Genomic DNA, 19967 nt, shown 5'->3' on the forward strand with positions numbered 1-19967 from the left:
CAGTCCAAGCGAGGTCCTGAGCCCACACTTGCTGGCAGCAAGAGCAGCACAGTGACAATCCTGATGATGACCTCCTAACTGGTCACCTCCAAACTCACCATTCCTTTTGCTCCAGCCATTGCCTGGTAAGTTTAAAATAAAAAATTCACGTTGGCCAAGCAGGCAAGCCCCTTGGACTGGAGGAGAAACCATCCGGATGGCTCTTTTTTTGGGGGCTGTGTGGACTGCATTTGCTGCCCACCACCACCTCTTTGAGGCATGGGGCCTCAGGTTCCAAAAACCCCTCTTCCCATGCACCCCCGCCCCACCTCCATCCCCCCCCATACTGCCATGGGGAGGCAGCCCCAGGAACTAAAGGCTTCCGGACACAGTGAGGGTTGGAGTGAAGCTGTTCCTCTGCCGGAAATGCTGGCGGACCATCTAAATCACCCTTAATTGGGGCCCTTAAATATGATTTGATTCCCAGCTGCATTCAGAGGAACCCATCTTCCTGCCCACTGCTGGGAAAGTTCCCCAAGCCGCCTGTTCTTTTGCCAGTCATGCCACCACCCCTCCACCCCAACCTGCCATGTCTCCAATTCTGTTATTCTGCATTGATTTAAATCATCATCATCATAGTTCTCTTTCCTATGGGTTAATGGCCTTGGTCAAAGTGTCTCGGTGCAGAAGGATGATATTATGCAGTAATTCACAACAAGGTTTGTCCTCTGATGCATGGCAGGCTTCTTTCTCTGACTACGTTTAGTGTGACAGCTTTAGAGATGAGCTCACTGCGAAGTTTAAACATATCTGGTTACGGTTAAAAGTATTATTTGGGAGGTGAAATACAATCAAGATTTAGATTTCTCACGCTTTTGGCTCCCACATAACTTAACGGCTTAAACTCCCTTATGGTTTCAGTAGTTCAATACAGGATTAGTGAGAGTTCTGCTGTCTTATTCTACAGGGGAGGCAAGAGATAGGCCTGAACATAGCAGCCCATCACAGCACAAAATGTTTTGAATGGTTGATGATCAATCTTTATATGAAGCCTTCAAATGTTGACAATCATCTTGTCATGAGGATGGTGGTTGGGTTGGTAGTGTTTTTCTTTACTGGTAAAAGCCGATTGACAGTCCATATAATTTCCATGAAAGATGTAGACGCCATGGCAATTGTCAGTAGGTCTTTTGTTGGCTAATTGTTGTTGCCACCTTCCAGCGCTCAGATCATGCCATTGCATCTGTAGTATGGAGATCTTACGTGTATATATTTTTCTATAGTGGCAGCTGGGTAGCGCCAACCGCACAGAGCTGCCAATTCAAAGTAAAGTCAATGAATGCTATCCTGCTGATTCTCAAAACAGATCCTTCACTAGTTGAGATTATATATTACTAAATAGGAAGAACTGATGGACTTTCATACAACATCGCATTTGGTTTTATACATTAAGGTGACTATTATAATTGTTTTGCTAGTTAGATCATCGACATGATTATCCAGCAGACCTGATAAATGGACACAGACAGAAATCACAGATGTCTATAATATCTTATCAAGTTGTGCATGCAGACTTTTTTTTTAAAAAAAGCATTTGGCTTTACGTATCAGTAAAATCCTTTTAGTGAAGACGCAGTAACCGTACATTTGTCAGATTAACAAGTACGTAAGCTATTTGCAAGCACTCCCACGTTCAAATCAAATCACATGCTCAACAAACAGAATTCTACTTTCTGAAGAAGGTTCTGAAGCAAGGTCCTCTCCTGAATTGTAAACTTATCTGTGCTCCTCACAAATACTTATGTCCTGTTCCAGCACTTGATCTCCAGCAGCTGCAGTATTTTGCATTGTAACTCAATTTCTACATTAAACTGATTCTGCTCTTAAAGTTAATGTAAAAGTATCTTAAATTTTTATCTTTTATTATTACTTAAGCAGGAGGCATACTGCAACAATTATGTACAAAATACTAATATTGCACTTGAGGAATCAGGGCCAATCTTCAGGTGATGCCGTTCCGAAGAGGAGTCATTTTGGACTCAAAATGCTAACTCTGTTTCTCTCTCCACAGATGTTGTCAGACCTGCTGAGTTTTTCCAGCACTTCCAGTTTTTATTTCAGATCTCCATCATCTACAGAATTTTGCTTTTATTCAGATGATGCAAGGTTCAAGGCCAGGGCATAATAGGACCAGGGCCACAGATTCAATTCAATCACCATCTTGAAGTCATTCACGCTCCACTTAAAGAATGGGGGGAGGGGGGGGGGTGGTGCGCGGGGGTGCAAGCTGCTGGTTTGGTTTAGCGGGGCAGTAATGGAAGTGGTTCTGTGCAGGAAATTTGCATTCTGTGGAGTGGAGCCAGTTCTTTGAGTTTCTCAGTGGGGATGTGGGTAGGGATTCAGGGAGTCATATTTTACCTTCAGCGTGGTGGGTGCTCAAGTGTGAATTTTGCCTCACCAGGTAGGGGTATGCTGTATTTGAATTTTATTTTGTCTGGTTAGTGTTTATTTGGGCCATTGAGGTCAAAGTGGTTGAGCAGATTTTATATCTTTGCAAAGGTTTTGCTGAGCAGTAGGAGAGATTCAGATCTGGGGCATGGAGTGTTGCAGGTATCAGTTAGTGGGAGAGATCTAGGGTGGAGCTTAATGCTCCCCCAGAGGTGGGATGGGAAAGCTGTATAATGGAATGGGAAGGTGCAGGGCGGAGACCCCATCACTTTCACAACTCCCACCGATTTGGTCTGGGCAGGAAGGGTCAGGTTATTCTGCCTGGAGGCCAATTGAGGCTCTTAAGTGACCTCTTCAGGGCCTCATCCCGCCACCTCTGGTATTCTACCTGTGGAGGTAGGGCAACACCATGTGGGCAATCTGCCAGTCAAACCCCGGCAAGCATACCTATGACTTGGTTAGGGGCGTTTACTCCTGTTTGGGTAGCCCATATCCAACAAATAAACCTCTCAGTGACAAGGCCCAGCCAAATGAAAAGATCCTCATAGTTCCTTTAAATTGACCCCCACCCCCTCCCCTCTTGCTGGGCATCTTGACTGGCCCAGGCAATCCTGCCTCATCTACCTTTCCTCCAGGACTCCAGTGGCGATTCAGCTTCGAAACAGTACTGCAGTACCAGCAGTGGCCACCGCTTACAGTGGTGCAGCAGATACTGGAAAGCTGCTGCCCTCTGATTGGCTGACAGCTCTTGGAGGCAGGAAATTCCCCCCAAAGATGCCGAGGGCCCTGTTGCCAGCCAGGTAAGTGCAATCAGCTTTCAATCAGGCGGGGGGGCAGGTGGGGCGCGGGTGGTGGGGTATAGCTGCAATGGACCTGCCATCAACTGATGGAATCACAGCAACAATTAAATTCCGCCCCTAGTTTGTGTGTGGCAGATGCAACAGTTAAATTTTTGCTTCAGCAGATGATGTGGGTCAAGTCAGTATACAATTATCATCCCCGTTACCTGGGGAAATTGGTACTTTAATAGGGTATTTGTTTGCTTTGCAAATAGGCGTGAAATTAGGTGATTTCAGTTAGATCTTGACTGAGTTACTGAAGGCAGGCAATAGTTCACCAGGATTTGTAGATATTAACCAATCCTCCTTAAGTGTCATACGTTCTACTTTCTTTCTCAAAGTCTCGGAAGCAGAAATGTATAGATTGTTACCAAGCTGTTCCAGTACAGCTACAACCCTGGCATCTACCCTAGAATGTGGAAAATTGCCCAGGTATGTCCTGTCCACAAAAGGCAGGACAAATCCAACCCAGCCAATTACAACCCCATCAGTCTAATCTTGATCATCAGCAAAATGATGGAAGGGATCATCAATAGTGCTATCAAGCTGTACTTTCTCAGTAATAACCTGCTCGCTAACGCTCAGTTTGGGTACTGCCATGGCCATTTGGTGCCTGACCTCGTTACAGCCTTGGTCCAAAAATGGACAAAAGAACTGAACTCCTGAGGCAAGGTGAGAGTGACTGCATTTGACACCAAGGCGGCATTTGACTGAGTGTGGTATAAAGGAGTCCTAGCAAAACTGGAGTCAATGGGAATTGGGGGGAAACTCTCCTCTGGTTGGAGTCATACCTAGCACAAAGGAAGATGGTTATGATTGACCTCTGACAACCACCTCAGTCCCAGGACATTGCTGCAGGATTCATCAGCATTGTGTCCTATACACAACCATCTTCAGTGGCTTCATCAATTATCCTCCCTCCATCATAAGGTCAGAATAGGGATGTTCACGGATAATTGCACAATGTTCACAGAATCACAGAATTTTAGCGGCACAGAAGGAGGCTATTCAGCCCATTGTGTCTTCACTGGCTATCCAAATGAGCATTATGACCTAGCGCCATTGCCCTGCCTTTTCCCCATACCCTTGCATATTGTTTCTATTCAAATAATCATCTAATGCCCTCTTGAATGCCTCGATTGAACCTGCCTCCACTACACTTCCTGGCAGCGCATTCCAAACCTGAACCACTCATTGTGTGAAAAAGTTTTTTCTCACATCACATTTGCTTCTTTTGCAAATCATTTTAAATCTGTGCCCTTTTGTTCTTCATCCTTTTATGAGCAGGAACAGCTTCTCCCTATCTAATCTGTCCAGCCCCCTCATGATTTTGAATATCTCTATCAAATCTCCTCTTAGCCTTATTCTCTCCAAGCAGAACAGTCCCAATCTCTCCAATATATCCTCATAGTTGAAGTTTCTCATCCTTGGAACTATTTTGTAAACCTCTCTTGCACTCTCTTCAATGTATTCACATCCTTCCTATAATGTGGCACTCAGAGCTGCACACAATACCCGAGCTGAGGTCTAATGAGTGTCTTATTAAAATTCAGCATAATCTCCCTGCTTTTGTGCTCTATGCCCCTATTAATAAAGCCCAGGATACTGTATTCTTTATTAACTGCGCTCTCCACCTGTCCTGCTATCTTCAATGATCTATGCACATATACACCCGGGTCTTTCTGCTCCTGTACCCCCTTCAAAATTTCACCTCTTATTTATATTGTCTGTCCATGTTCTTCCTACCAAAATGCTTCACCTCACACTTCTCTGCATTGAACTTCATCTGCCACGTATTTGCCCACCCTACCAACTTGTCTATGTCCTTTTCAAGTTCTACACTGTCCTCGCTATTTACAACACTCGCAAGCTTCATATTATCTGCAAACTTTGAAATTGTCCCCTGTACACCAAGATCTAGGTCATTACTATATATCAGAAAAAGCAAGACTCCCAATACCGACTCCTGGGGAACTCCACTACAAACCTTCATCCAGCCTGAAAAATATTCATTGACCATTACTCTGTTTCCTACTACTCAGCCAATTTTGTATCCACATTGCTACTGTCCCTTTTATTCCATGAGCAATAGCTTTTCTCACAAGTCCGTTATGTAGCACTATATCAAATCCCTTTTGAAAGTCCATGTCAACCACATTAACAGCATTACCCTCATCGAACTTTTCTGTTACCTCTCCAAAAAACTCCAGAAATTTAGTTAAACATGATTTCCCCTTTTGAAATCCATGCTGGGTCTTCCGAATCAACCCATATTTTTCCACGTGACTGCTAATTCTATCCTGCAATTATTGTTTCTAGAATCTTAAACTGAGTGGTCTGTAGATGCTGGGCTTAGCCTTACAACTTTTTTTTGAACAAGCACATAATGTTTGCAATTCTCTAGTCCTCTGGCACATCCCCTGATTTGAGGGAATACTGAAAAATTGTGGCTAGTGCCCCTGCTATTTCTATTCTCACTTCTTTCAATATACTTGGATGCATTTCATCCAGTCTGGGTGCTTTGTCAACTTTAAGTATCAACAGTCTATTCAACATTTTCTCCTTATCAGTTTTGAAACCTTCTAGTGACAGAGTTTCCTCATCTGTCACCACGGTCTGGGTAGCATTTACCTCCCTGGTAAAGACAGATGCAAAGTACTCATTTAATACCTCAGCCATGGCCCCTTTGTCCATTTGTAAATTTTCTTTTAGGTCCCTAATCAGCTTTATTCCTCCTTTTAGCACCCTTTTGTTATTTATATGCCTATAGAAGACTTTGGGATTCCCATTCTTAGCACCATTTGCACCTCCTCAGATAATGAAACAGTCCATGTACAAATTAGCTAGGCCTGGACAATATCATGCTTGGACTGATTGTAAGCAGCATTTGTGCAAGTGCCAGACAATGACCATCTCCAACAAAAGAGAATCCAACCATCAACCCTCGATGTTCAATGGCATTACCATTGCTGAATCCCCCACTAACAACATCCTGGGAGTTAACATTGACCAGAAACTGAACTGGGCTAGCCATATACATACTATGGCAACAAGGGCATGTCAGAGGCTAGGAATCTTGCGATGAGTAACTCTCCTCCTGATTCAACAAAGCTTGTTGACCATCTACAAGGCACAAGTGAGGAGTTTGATGGAATACTCTCCACTTGCCTGGATGAGTGCAGCTTCAACAACACCCAAGAAGCTTGACACCATCCAGGACAAAACAGCCCACTTGATTGGCACCCCATCCACCGCCTTCAACATTCACTCCCTTCACCACTGACACACGGTGGCTTCAGCTCCAGTCTGTACCATCTACAAGATGTACTGCAGGAACTCATCAAGGCTTCTTCGACAGCACCTTCCAAACCCATGACCTAGAAGAACAAGGACAACAGATGTATGGGAACACTACCACCTGCAAGTTCCCCTCCAAGCCACTCACTATCCTGATTTGGAAATATACCGCCATTCCTTCACTGTCGCTGGATCAAAATCCTGGAACTCCCTCCCTAACAGCACTGGGGGTGTACCTACACCACATCGACTGCAGCAGTTTAAGAAGGTGATTCACTGCCACCTTCTCAAGGGCACTTAGGGATGAGCAATAAATTTTTTGCTTGGGATAGCCACATCTCATGAACAAATAAAAAAACAAAGGAGATCCTCTGCAGGCTGAGGAGTTAGGAGATTTAATATTTCTTTACCATAGTAAAACCACCAATGTGGAATTGTTATTACACTGTGTTAATTGTTTCCATTATAAATAGGAGCATAGCAATTTACAGCAGATGAAGCTGACACAAGAAGCACATGCGGACATAACAGCAGTAGGGCATCTAGTGACCTCTACTGTAAGTTAGACTTGCCCTTGCATGCTAGATTTTCAAATTTTTAATGTGACCAGTTGCTCAAAAGTGTGAGTTGATTATGACACAATGAGTGGAACAGGCCATCTGGAGCCTAAGTGAACAGGGCAATCAACTGTGGGTTTGCTTAACCAATGGAATTGAAGGATTCAGTGAAAAGACTGAGAAGGATGTTTAAATAAAATTGGGCGAATTCAATGTCAGATCAGGTAGAGAAGGGAAGGAAAGAAAGATGAAAAACAAAAAAGAAAAGAGACAGAAAGGACGAGTTAAAACAAATGATTAATTTTAGATTTGAAATTTTTAAAATCTCCAACATTTAAAACCTGAAGCAATAAGACTCCACACATGGAATAGTTTTCAGTGCCTGAGAGTTCGACTGGCAGTAATTAACACATTTTTTTACCGAAGGGCACTACTGGGCAGGACTACCTCCTGGCAAGTCCTAACTTCAATAGAAGACAGAGGAACTTGAAGTGCAGTGACAAACCTCACAGGCTTGTAACCATTTGTCTATGTCTGAGCTCTGTTTGTGACAAGGGAGATAAAACGTAGCTGCTTGGACACAGAAAAGATCCTTAAAACAGAAAGATTGCAAGTGCAGTCAGGTCTTGTTAAATGCAGAGATGTGAGAGCTTTCATAAAGAAGTGATTAGAGATGCTGGGATTAATTAGAAGACATTTTGATTTAGCTAAGTAAGGATGAACCACTGATGTGGGAAAAAGTGGTATATTCCTTATTTTATATCATTACACAAGGGAAAATTGTACTGATTGAAATAACTGAATCTGAACATAATGGTTGCTCTGAATGCTCACAGTGGGGACAGAATTCAATGCTTCCCACTGGAACAGGAAGCATGGCAGGGGGCTGTAGATTCGCATGTCAAAGACCCAATGTTAGAAATTCAACGTCGAATTATGTGGGGTGGGAGGGGGGTGGTGGGGGTGCAGGTGGGGGCACAAGGAGGCAACGAGGTGATGATGCTACATGCAAGTGATGAGAAGGCAATTGAGAACGTTAAAAAAGTCATCGGGTGAAATTTTCCACTCCAGAGACTAAGTGCCCTAGTGGACAGGATTAGCAGTGAGTTTCCCGCTGATCGGCTGGTCGGGAAATCGCGCCTGATCTGACACTTGGGAGCTCATTAATAATGCATCGGCGAGTAGCTCTCCAAATCAAATGGCGGGGAGGCAATGATTCGTCTGCCCTGCCATAACCTAATGGGGCCAAAGGTCCTTACGCCATTTATAAAACCAGCCAAACACACACATTACTCTCTGCAGGCCAGCTGTGTGGCCATAAAAGGCAGAGATGGCTCCAAGCAAAAAGAAGACAGCGCCAATGACTCCCTTGAGGCTTGTATATGTGATATGTGTCAGTATGTCCTCTACCCAAGGGATGGTTCCAGGAGGTCCAACAATCTCACCTCACTGGTTTGGGGGGTGGCTGCAAGGGAGGTCAGCTCCACGGGCAAACGTCTGAGAAATGCCATCCAGTGCAGGAAGAAGATGAATGATCTGATCCGCATCATCAGGGTAAGTCATCATTCATCTTGCTCCAGATGCATACTCTCAAAATGGCATTATGCACTCACAGTGTCACTCAGCTCATGGATCTCACAAAATATTAGCATTGAAAGCCTATTCATCAGCATCTCATCTATCATCCTGCACAAACACCATCTTCAGCCTTTACTCGGGAGAACTCAGCACACACAGCAGGCATACATATGCTTCCAAACCTCTGCTCCGGTAGTGCCCTTCTCATCACATTCCATCACTTTGTCTTCATGCAGGCCAAGCTTGCCCAAAACAAGAGGGAGAGATCCCAGACCGAAGGAAGGACGGTGGTAATCCAGGATCTCTCCAAGTTTGAGGAGGATGCACCCAGGTTGGTGGGGAGGACAGAGATTGCTCCTGTGGGGAAGGTGAGACCGGCCTCTCCCTGCAAGCCAGGAAGGATGAGCCCTTCATGAGTTGAGCACATCCTGACATTCACAGTGAGTGACATGCAATATTGTATTCAGCCTGTTCATGAACTAAGTTAATCTTCCCTCTCCTACAGGCAGCAGCAGGCCCAGACAGACCAGCACAGGCAACATAAGCCCCAGCCTCCAGGCCACCTCAGAAGAGAATGTTGAGGAGCTATTTGAAGAAGACCTGTCACAGCATTCACCTGCACTCTCCACCAGCGCAGAGACCCCGGAGGGTCACAGATCTAGATTAGGCTGGGGGTCAGATCCTGGGAAACACTTTACTGACACATCTCCACAGCAGTCGGAGGCAATGACAGCCCAGGTCTCTGGCACTCGGAGGACTGCTGGAAATCAGGTACCCATTGAGTCTGAGTCAGATGATGAGCCTTTACAAGTGCCCATCTCCAACATGCAGAACATCAGGTAAAGTTGCAAGCGGAAGTCAATATTCTGGAGTGAAGGATGGAGGAGTCTATCCATGTTCTCTCTGATATCATGACTCTGAAATGTGAGCACCTCAAGGTCTCCATGGGAAGGCTGATGACTGCCTTGGAGACCTTGATCCAACAGATCTTGCTGGATTTGCACTCAAACCTGCACTCCATCGCTATAGACATTGGTGGGATCCATCAGTGGCTAGGCGAGAGGGGGCAGGTCACCTCAACCTCACTCCTGGCGCCCTTTCTCCTCAGTGAGTCAGACAGGGGCCCTTGGGCACTCAGAGGGAGGAGGGTCAGCATCTGGACACCCCGGGGCCACCCACTCAGGTGACTCCGACAGTGTCCAGCCAATCCCAATCCTTCCTGTCTGTGACCCCATCACCTCCAGCTGCACAGGTCGAGGAGGGTGCATCTGCCTCACAGAAGCAGACCCAAAGTAGGCGGGGGAATTCCAGGCCACATCCCTGCAGGGGATGTCCTCCAAAGACAAAGACAACATGGTTTAACAGTCAGCAAGCTGCCTCCACTTCTGCTGCGGATGTCAGGGATCCACCAAGACATAGCAATAGGGTTAGAGAGCTTAAGAAACCTTGATATCACTTTTGGGTCAAGGGTCTCCACTCACTGTATGTATCATACACCTTTGTAAATACATTTACTGTTCATGACAATGGTCTTGTGATTTGAATGCATGGTGTATATGCATCTGTGTGGCCTCTTATTGCGAGGGTGACTCAAGCTCCCACTCCATGATTGCCTCCCTTTGTGAGCCTCACATTCATATGAAGCTTAGTTGACTCATGTTAGGTACTTGCCCCATGTCTAATGTCAGGGAAATGTGTCAATGTCTTTATTGCTTAAGAAGTGATATTCATTAAAAGACATCATGGAATGATGTGTGCTCAATTGCATTGGAGGGTTACCACTCATCATCAAATAACTGTCTTCATTGTTAGTGGCAAAGCACAAGACCTGTAGCCATGATGGTTTCTCTAGCCTTGAGCGCACCTCTGTGGCAGCTACAAGTATTCCATTCCGGAGGCCATGACTGAATCAAGTCCACTTGATGCAGAACTTATGCTGGTACACTGCCTTTCACCTCCCAGAGTGGCTACTTATAGCTTTGACTGCTGACCTTGCCAAATATTAGGGCCTGGTGAAACATGACATTTGGAGGTCCAAGGCCCAATGCTGACCTTACTCTCGATGTTAATGGTTGTAAAAGCCTTTCGGATCATTAGGATGCCATTAACGGACAGGAGAAATATGCTTGGGTACACTTGCCTGCGCTCTAATCTTCCTGGAAACTTGTAGCTATGAGTGTGTGTCACTCACCTTTCGCACCTTTTTTTAATTCATTCTTGGGATGTGGGCTTCACTGGCTGGGCCAGCATTTATTGCCCATCCCTAATTGCCCTTGAGAAAGTGGTGGTGAGCTGACTTCTTAAACAGCTGCAGTCCATGTGGTGTAGATACACTCAGTGCTGTTAGGGAGGGAGTTCCAAGATTTTGACCCAGCGACAGTGAAAGAACGGTAATATATTTCCAAGTCAGGATAGTGTGTGATCTGGAGGGCAACTTCCAGGTGGTGGTATTCCTATGCATCTGCTGCCTTTGTCCCTCTAGATGTGGGTTTGGAAGGTGCTGTCTAAAGAGCCTTGGCAAGTTGCTGCAGTGCATCTTGCAGATGATCCACACTGCTGCTACTGTGTATTGGTGGTGGAGGGAGTGAATGTTTGTGGATGTGGTGCCAATCAAGTGGGCTACTTTGTCCTGGATGATATCAAGCTTCTTGAGTGTTATTGGAGCTGCACTTAGCCAGGCAAGTGGAGAGTATTCCATCACGTTCCTGAAGTGTGCCTTGTAGATGGTGGCTTGCAGCTTCGATCACATCCTCATGTGGAAGTTCCCACTCACACCAACCCCAACCCCCCCCCCCCCCCACCCCCCCCACACCCCAACCCCCCCACCCCTCCTGCAGCTTCCTGTGCTTCCAGGTCTTCATCATCCGTGGAGTATTCAGCTTCCTCCACATCTCCCTTTGGCAAGTCACCTCCCCTTTAAAGTTCCAGATTGTGCAGGGCGCAACAGACCACGATGATGTGGAATACCCTCTCTGGACAGTACTGCACAGCCCCACCTGAGTGGTCCAACCATCGGAAGTGCATCTTCAGGACACCAATGGATGGATCTTGTCAAACTATGCTTTGCATTATATCTTTTCCCCAAGGCACTTCGAGAACAATGCATGGGTGTCACGAGCCATCGTTTCAATGGGTACCCCTTATCCCTAAGCAGCCAGCCCTGTAAGTGCTGCGGCCCTTTGAATATCTGAAGCACCTGGGAGTGCCTCAGGATGTATGGGTCATGGGAGCTCCCAGAGTACCTGGCACAAATGTGCATGGTGTGCTTCTGATGATCACCCACCAGCTCAACGTTTTGAGAGTGGAATCCTTTCCTGTTAATGAACATCAGGTGCTGCTGCCATGGAGTCTGAAAGCCACATGTGTGCAATCGATCTCACCCTATACTTTAGGGAAGCCAGAGATTGCCGTGAATCCAGAAATCTAGCAGCCTGATTAACTTCATCGAGTGTGAACTTCACATAATGATGATCCTTGCTTTAGAGGACACCTGTCACCTCCTTGACATATTTATGTGCTGAGGATTGAGAGACACCAAATGGGTCCCCTGTGGATCCCTGGAATAGCACCTGGCCAAAAAATTGAGTGTGGGAGTGACCTTCAGGGGCACCGACACGCGATGTCAACCCAGTCCATGCGGTGTTAGCTCTTCCTACAGAATGTGGCAGATATGAGCCATCACATCTCTTGACAATCGTAGATATGCGCAGCATTGTCTGTCGCTCATCTCCAGATGGGAATGGCATCTTCAGTAGACACTTGGTCGTGTGAATCACCTCTGTGGGATGGGTCTAACCTTCTTATCCTCTGGGTCTTGCTGGAGCTCCACTGGACCATAGTCCTCAGGCCAGGCCTCTTCTCAAAATCTGGGCTAGGTGGCGCTGGATCCTTCTCAATCGGATCACTGCCATCAAGGAGGCAGCACTAAGCGCATATTCAATTCTCCTTCTCCCTGTGGACAGATAAATCTGACAGGTTAAAGAGTAATGGACAGCTATAGTAGATCTCCCAAACGCTACAAGAAAGTCACTGTCATACCCTAGAGCTGCGTCTGTGCTACTCGCCTTTCCCTGACCCAGTGTTCCAGCTGAGGTGCTACCTCACAGATCTAGATGACCAAGGTACCACCCCAGCTACTTAGCATCTTAATCCCAGAGTGGTTGGGAGAGGTTTGAGCACATCGAGGACATGTTCAACCTTACCCAATGCACTCCTACCATGTCTGATCTGGTATATGGATTATACCTAACCTGCACTTTTGAAATGACTGGATGCCCATTCTGAACTTCATTGTGAACCCAATGGCTCCTGCATTCTCACAATAAAGTGTTCCAAATGTCAATGGCTCCAACTGCACCTTCTCAATGAACTCTTCCTGAGTTCTATCAGCTCAGACTCCAATTCCATGATGTTACTTTAAGCAGTTCGAGGGTGTTCCTGTTAGGGCCCCGAGTCCATCTGTGAACTCCTCCCACATTGCCTCAGCCCCCTTCCTTCCAGATTTTTTCCAGTGTTGATTTTAAACTGCTTCATAACTTTGAGGTCTCAAGATGGTGGTTCTGCATTTTTACTTTGAGAGTGGCTTTGATTCTCCCCCTGTCAGAGTTCGGGTCCCCTGATTTTTAAACATTCATTTATGGGATGTGGACATCGCTGGATAGGCCAGCGTTTATTGCCCATCCCTAGTTGCCCTTGAGAAGGTGGTGGTGAGCTGCTTTCTTGAACTGCTGCTATCCACGTGGAGTAGGTACATCCACAGTGCTGTTAGGGAGGGAGTTCCAGGATTTTGACCCAGCGACAGTGAAGGAATGGCGGTATATTTCCAAGTCAGGATTGTGTGGGGCTAGCAGGCGGTGGTGTTCCCATCTATCTGCTGCCCTTGTACTTCTAGATGGTAGTGGTTGTGGGTTTGGAAGGTGCTGCCTAAGGAGCCTGGGTGAGTTTCTGCAGTGCATCTTGTAAATGGTACATATTGCTGCTACCTTGCATTGGTGGTAGAGAGAGTGAATGTTTGTGGAAGGGGTGCCAATCAAGCAGGCTGCTTTGTCCTGGGTGGTGTCAAGCTTCTTGGGTGTTGTGGGAGTTGCACTCATCCAGGCAATTGGGGAGTATTCCATCACACTCCTGACTTGTGCCTTGTAGATGGTGGACAGGCTTTGGGGAGTCAGGAGGTGAGTTACTTGTCGCAGGATTCCTAGCCTCTGACCTGCTCTTGTAACCACAGTATTTATATGGCTAGTCCAGATCAATTCCTGGTCAATGGTAACCCCCTAGGATGTTGATAATGGGGGATTTGGTGATGGTAACGTCATTGAATGTCAAGGGGCTATGGTTGAATTCTCTCTTGTCGGAGATGGTTATTTCCTGGCATTTGTGCAATATGAATTTTACTTGCCACTTGTCAGTCCAAGCCTGGATATTGTCCAGGTCTTGCTGCATTTGGACATGTTCTGCTTCAGTATCTGAGGTGTCGCGAATGGTGCTGAACATTGTGCAATCATCACTGAACATCCCCACTTCTGTCCTTATGATGGAACGAAGGTCATTGGTAAAGTAGCTGAAGATGGTTGGGTCTAGGACACTACCCTGAGGAACTCCTGCAGTGATGTCCTGGAGCTGAGATGATTGACCTCCAACAACCACAACGATCATCCTTTGTGCCAGGTATGACTCCAACCAGCAAAGAGTTTTCCCTGATTCCCATTGACTCCAGTTTTGCTAGGTCTCCTCGATGCCACACTTGGTCAAATGCTGCTTTGATGTCAAGGGTACTCACTTTCACTTCACCTCTGGAGTTCAGCTCTTTTGTCCATGTTTGAACCAAGGTAGTAATGATTTCAGAAGCTTAGTGACCCTGGCGGAATCCAAACAGCGTCAGTGAGCAGGTTATTGCTAGGCAAGTGCCGCTTGATAGCACTGTTGATGACAATTTCCATGACTTTATTGATGATCGAGATTAAACTAATGGGATGGTAATTGGTTGGGCTGGGTTTGTCCTGCTTTTTATGTACAGGACATACCTGGGCAATTTTCCCCATTGTCGAATAGATGCCAGTGTTGTAGCCGTACATTTTTCTCATGCTGGAGCCTCACGATGTGCAGGTAGAGCTCCCTCCAGTTATTCTCCAACCTCCCCCAGTAACCCTGGATCCCACTGTCATTGTGGTGGACATTCCTGCTCTCCCCCCTAAACCAATCACTGTTGATGTCCCCATGCACAATGTGGATCTTACCCCCCACATGCCACCTTGTGTGCAAGGTCATGTACAGAGGCAACCCCTTCCCCCTGGAGAGTTTTGAGTACTCCAACTTTATTATATTTTCCCCATTTACAGGCTGCATATGCCTCCCCTGACCATAATCATTCCATCTGCAGCCCAGTAACAAGCCAAACACACCCATTGCCATCGACTGTGAGACTATGACCACACCCTACACACCAAGCCGTGCCTGATCCCCATTGAGCACACAGGCCTTGCCCCTCCCTAGAGTGGGAACACAATGTTGTGCCATGCATAGCCCTGTAGCATGGCCCACAAGAGCCTCAGGACTGCCTTTAAACTCTCACCCTGAGTATGCGGTCTATAGAGCCTCAGGACTGCCTTTAATCTCTTACCCCGATCTCTTGGCATCGGTCCAGGGACCATGACTATCTTCCACTCAGCTCTCTGGCTCCTTAATGAATGACCACAGTCCCCCAACACTCCAGGAGTCTCTGTGTAACCCTTCTCTATTGTGCCACACCAACTCCCCTATCCTCTCCTCATCTCTTGTACTGTAGAACCTGTATGCATCCTCGCCCCTTCTTGCAAATTGAATCCCATCCACCCCCTTCTGTGTCTGCCTTCTAATGTTGCATGTCAGGATCCAGCTTCCCCATCCCCAAACCTCCATCTGCCTGCCATCGTTTCCCCAAAACACCCCTTCCCTCCCAACAAGCCCTTTTCACCCTTATGTCGCTGTCATCTCCCTCTCCTGGTCGCTATGCAGCTCTCTTAGAGTGCAGCTCTGCCAGAGTGTCGCAGCACAATGCTGCCCTGCCAGACTATTGCAGCAACTGCAGTGAACAGTCCAGCTCAACGCCCGAGACAGCCATGTTGAACAGCTCCACCATACATCACCATGGGGTGGAATTGTACCGTGCCCACTGTGGTATGTTTAATGGTGGGTGCGGTGGGCGGGGGCACGACAATACTGCCAGAGCTCCAAAAATCGATTTCACGCTGGCGTAAAATGACGACAGGATCTTCCGCTCCCGCCTGCCATGGATCTGGCTAAGGGGATGCAGACGAAGGCCCGACCAGAATCGACCTCCTGCCCAATTGTCCACGCTGCCAGCACAAATCATACTGGTCCAGAACATGTCTGGACCAACATGGTGTGTACCACATACATGTTGCCACTTACCTGAAGAAGGCCTGGGGCAGCCTGCAGGGATCGGGATCAAGGCCTCCGTCAACCATGGGCCCTTGAACATGCAGCAGTTGGTGAGGGGAGCATGTATCAGGTGGATCTTCCAGCTTCAGTGGCTTGGAAGAGGTCCATCTTCCATCTTCAGGAGGTCCATCTTCTTCATGTTTGTAAGTCTTTTAAAAATGGCACCCAGATACAATGACGGGGCACGATTCACCCAGTCGTCCCACCATGCAAAGCGTCACAAAATCCTCAATGCATATTTAATGAGGCCGGGGTCACGCGATACGGCGTGAATTCCCAGCAGCCTCAGTGGCAGGCAACACTCACTGTCCCCACCGTTGCAATGGGACTTAATTCCTGGAGGGAAAATTCCACCCTTGGCCTCACTCCAAATTCTCCGCTCTTGCTCGCCACAAAACCTGCTGCTGGCAAGACAGAAAAATTCTGCCCATTAAGTAGAGTTAGCATTTCTCTGAATGCAATTAAATGCTGTGCTCCGAATTTAACGAGTGGAGTTTAGGGATCACAGGCCGTCAGATTCTTGACCACTCAAAGGTGGCACTTTCCAGTTGATGTCTCGGACTCTGAGAGGGAGATCAGCCACTCTGCAGCTCGTGCCCATAGGAGTGCAGATTTCAGTCGAAAGGAGAGAGCAGGCCAAGGAACGTGTGAAGAACAGGGACCTGAGGAGCTGAGGGGCAAAGCTGGACACTGCATCAAGGGCAGTGGCCAGTGGAGGGAGTGTCATCCAAAGCTGGGACCCATCCACCTAAAATTCCTGGACCCATGAGCTGTGGAGGACAGGTGCAGAGGAAGAGTGCACCAGGTGCAAGAACCAGGCAGGAGCAGCAAGAGATGCAGTGCATGGCTGGCCAGGTTGTCATGGGGAATGGCAGCAGGAGAGAGACCAAAGACAGCTCATGCTGTGTTCCAGTGTGTTCAGAAGATACATGAGTTACTTCCAGATATCAGAGCCAGTGCCAGAGAAGACTGGGCCTCTCAAGGGGGCCCATCACTGACCTCTGTGAAATGCTACAGGGCGACCTGTGGCTGGGTGGGCACCCGATGCCAGTGGCACTGAAAATCATCGCCACAATTTATAGCAATGAATTTCTACACCTCTGCCTCTTTCCAACAACAAACACGTTCCAAGCAGAAGCAGCCAGCAGCGTAGTAGAAGGTCGACTCAGCATACAATTATGTAAATGAGGTGGAACCACCGAATTTGCATGCTCCTACCTTTAGCAGAACCTCTGTGTGTTGGCCTCGAATTGTGACCCCTGTATCTGAATAATGGTGAAAATCAATTCTTGGCCCTCTGTCTACCAACAGGAACAATGGATGCCACTGAACTCGAGATGCTTTCTGTGGAATAGTGCTTAACTAGATTAAGGCTCCACTGTATTTGACCTCTACTTTGGACGACTTTGTGTCTGTATGCCACATCTGATTTCCAATTTGTTCCAGTTTAGATTGAGGTGAATTGTTTCTTGATATACTTCCATATTTATTTTTAAAGAGCCATGAATGTCAATAAGTGAGCTCATTTGGGCTAGAAATCTGTGGCCTTTCTGGTGCATGCCTGCTCTGTGAATATGGCTGAAAGGGAGCAAATTAGGTTGGTACTGACTGGCCGTCTGCCTTACTTGTGGGGCCTCTGCTTACTCCAAACAAAGCCTGTGGTGTTGGATGGGCAAGGTGTAGGTGCCTTATCCCTGCCCATTTCCCTGGCCCCTCCAAGCCAAACATTGGCAGTTGATATACTGAGCGAGATAAATATCTGCTCAGTGAAGGGAGTGGTTCTAAGGCATGGTTGAGAGTTCTCCATGATCAGTGGATCACCCCCTGATCCCTCGATTATTTTTTCTACAAGTCTCAAGTAAGGAGTGTGACAAAATACTCAGCATTCACCTGCAGCTGCAGCAACGTTCAAGAGCAGTAATCCTGACTTTGGTCAATTGTGGAAAACGGGTGGTATTAAATCAGTGCACAGCATTTCTCCCTGGTTTTCACATCCAGTGATTCAATGGAAATTAAAATCATCAGGCGCACAAGGTTCAGCACCATCCGCAGCAAGGCAGTTTGCTTTATTATAGTGCATTCAAAGCTTTGCAAAACCGAAAGGTCTTTTGTTCCGGTACAAATCAGTTGTCTGCTTTTTGTTATGGTGCAATGATAAGAAAGGAATTTCTAAACAGATAATGCATAAGAATAATCTAATAGTCAACTTCCCTGCCATGAGCAGAATAAAAATATGAAACTGCCATTCAAAAATGCTTTTCAAGCAGAATACAATATTGGAAAATAGATTCAATGTGCAAAGAATTTGTATTTCAAAAATGTTTTTCCCTACAGCTTGCTTTTACTTGAAAAATGGAAACCCAGGGCAGGATTTTCTGCCTGCCGGGCGGGCAGGCCCGACCCAATCTCTGGTGGGTGGGGAGCCGATCCCCGCCGGAGAAGCGGGCTCCACTGGCATTTTACGTGGGTGGGCCAATTAAGGCCCACTCAGCATGACCTCCTCCGGGAAGCGCTATGTGCTCCCTGTGCGGGTGTGGGGGGGGGGGGGGCGGAATTCCCCAAAAGCGAGAGTGCGCTCTTTCACGCATGCACACAAAAGAGCACACATCTCACTGAGGCTAAATGCTGCCTCAGGGAGATCGCTTACAGTTCTAAAATCGTTTAAAAAATTCCTTAACATGTCCCCCTCATGTGACAATGTTACATGAGATGGGACATGTTCATAAATTACAGTAAAACTTTATTAAAGTTTTGAAAATCCCTCCATGAAACCTCATCCCGCCGGTGGATGAGGTTTCATGTTTTCTCTATTTGCCACCGGGGCTCCTGTCCTGCTCACCAGGTTGGATGGGCAGGTCCTTTAATTGTTTCAATGATCCTGTCAATGGCCTCAATTGGCCATTGACAGGTCGGCGAGCCTGCAGCTGATTTTGCTGTGCCCCCACCTTCCTGAAAATTTAAAAGGGGTGGGATGACGTCAGGGGTTCCCCCCAACGTCAACCCGCATCATTTTTTGTGTCGGTGAGCAGGCCCCGCCCCCTGCTCGCCGACGGCAAAATTCAGCCCCCAGACTTGTTTAAGCAGAGATCTGAAATGGTTCTTCTAGTGGAATGGTGATGCTAAATACAAGGGCTTAGCTGTTGTCTCCATTGTTTATTGATTTATAACATTTTTTTAATTAAGTTGTTACCAGGAACATAGGAGCAGAAGTAGGCCATTTAGTCCTTTGAGCCTGTTCCACCATTAATGAAATCACGGCTGACCTATGGCCTTTCTTACAGTTTTTCAACAATGGAGGTACAAAAATAAATTAATCTATAACACTTTAATTTCTGTTTTAATCAAAATTATCTCATTAAAAGTAAATTATTTTGAGGTCATAGTTTTAAAATGTAAGATTTGGAAAGCACATGTTGAAAACAAAATGAAAATATCTATGGGTGGTATAAAATACCTCACAATATTCAGGCACATGTATGCAACAGCACCTGATATAATATTGAACATTTGGTCTAAAGCCTTTCACAACTGATGAAATGCACAATCTTCCTAAATGAGTAAATAAAAGTACAGCAAGGTTCTTAATGCATTTGTTGACATTTACATTATTTTAACTGTGTGTGCAACCATTTAAAACCGAGAATCAACCCAATAGTATGTGGTCTTGAAACAAAGAAACATTTTAACACCAAAATCTTATTAATATGCAAAGATATGCATTGTATACCTTCTCAGTCCTCTTTTGAACTCCCCCAACAACATAACTGCCACTTGAAGATTTTTTAAACTTTTACCTCACAAATGCTAAACATCAACTCCGGAATAAGGCAAA

Source organism: Carcharodon carcharias, chromosome 7, assembly GCF_017639515.1.
Source record: "Carcharodon carcharias isolate sCarCar2 chromosome 7, sCarCar2.pri, whole genome shotgun sequence".
Lineage (NCBI taxonomy): Eukaryota > Metazoa > Chordata > Chondrichthyes > Lamniformes > Lamnidae > Carcharodon > Carcharodon carcharias.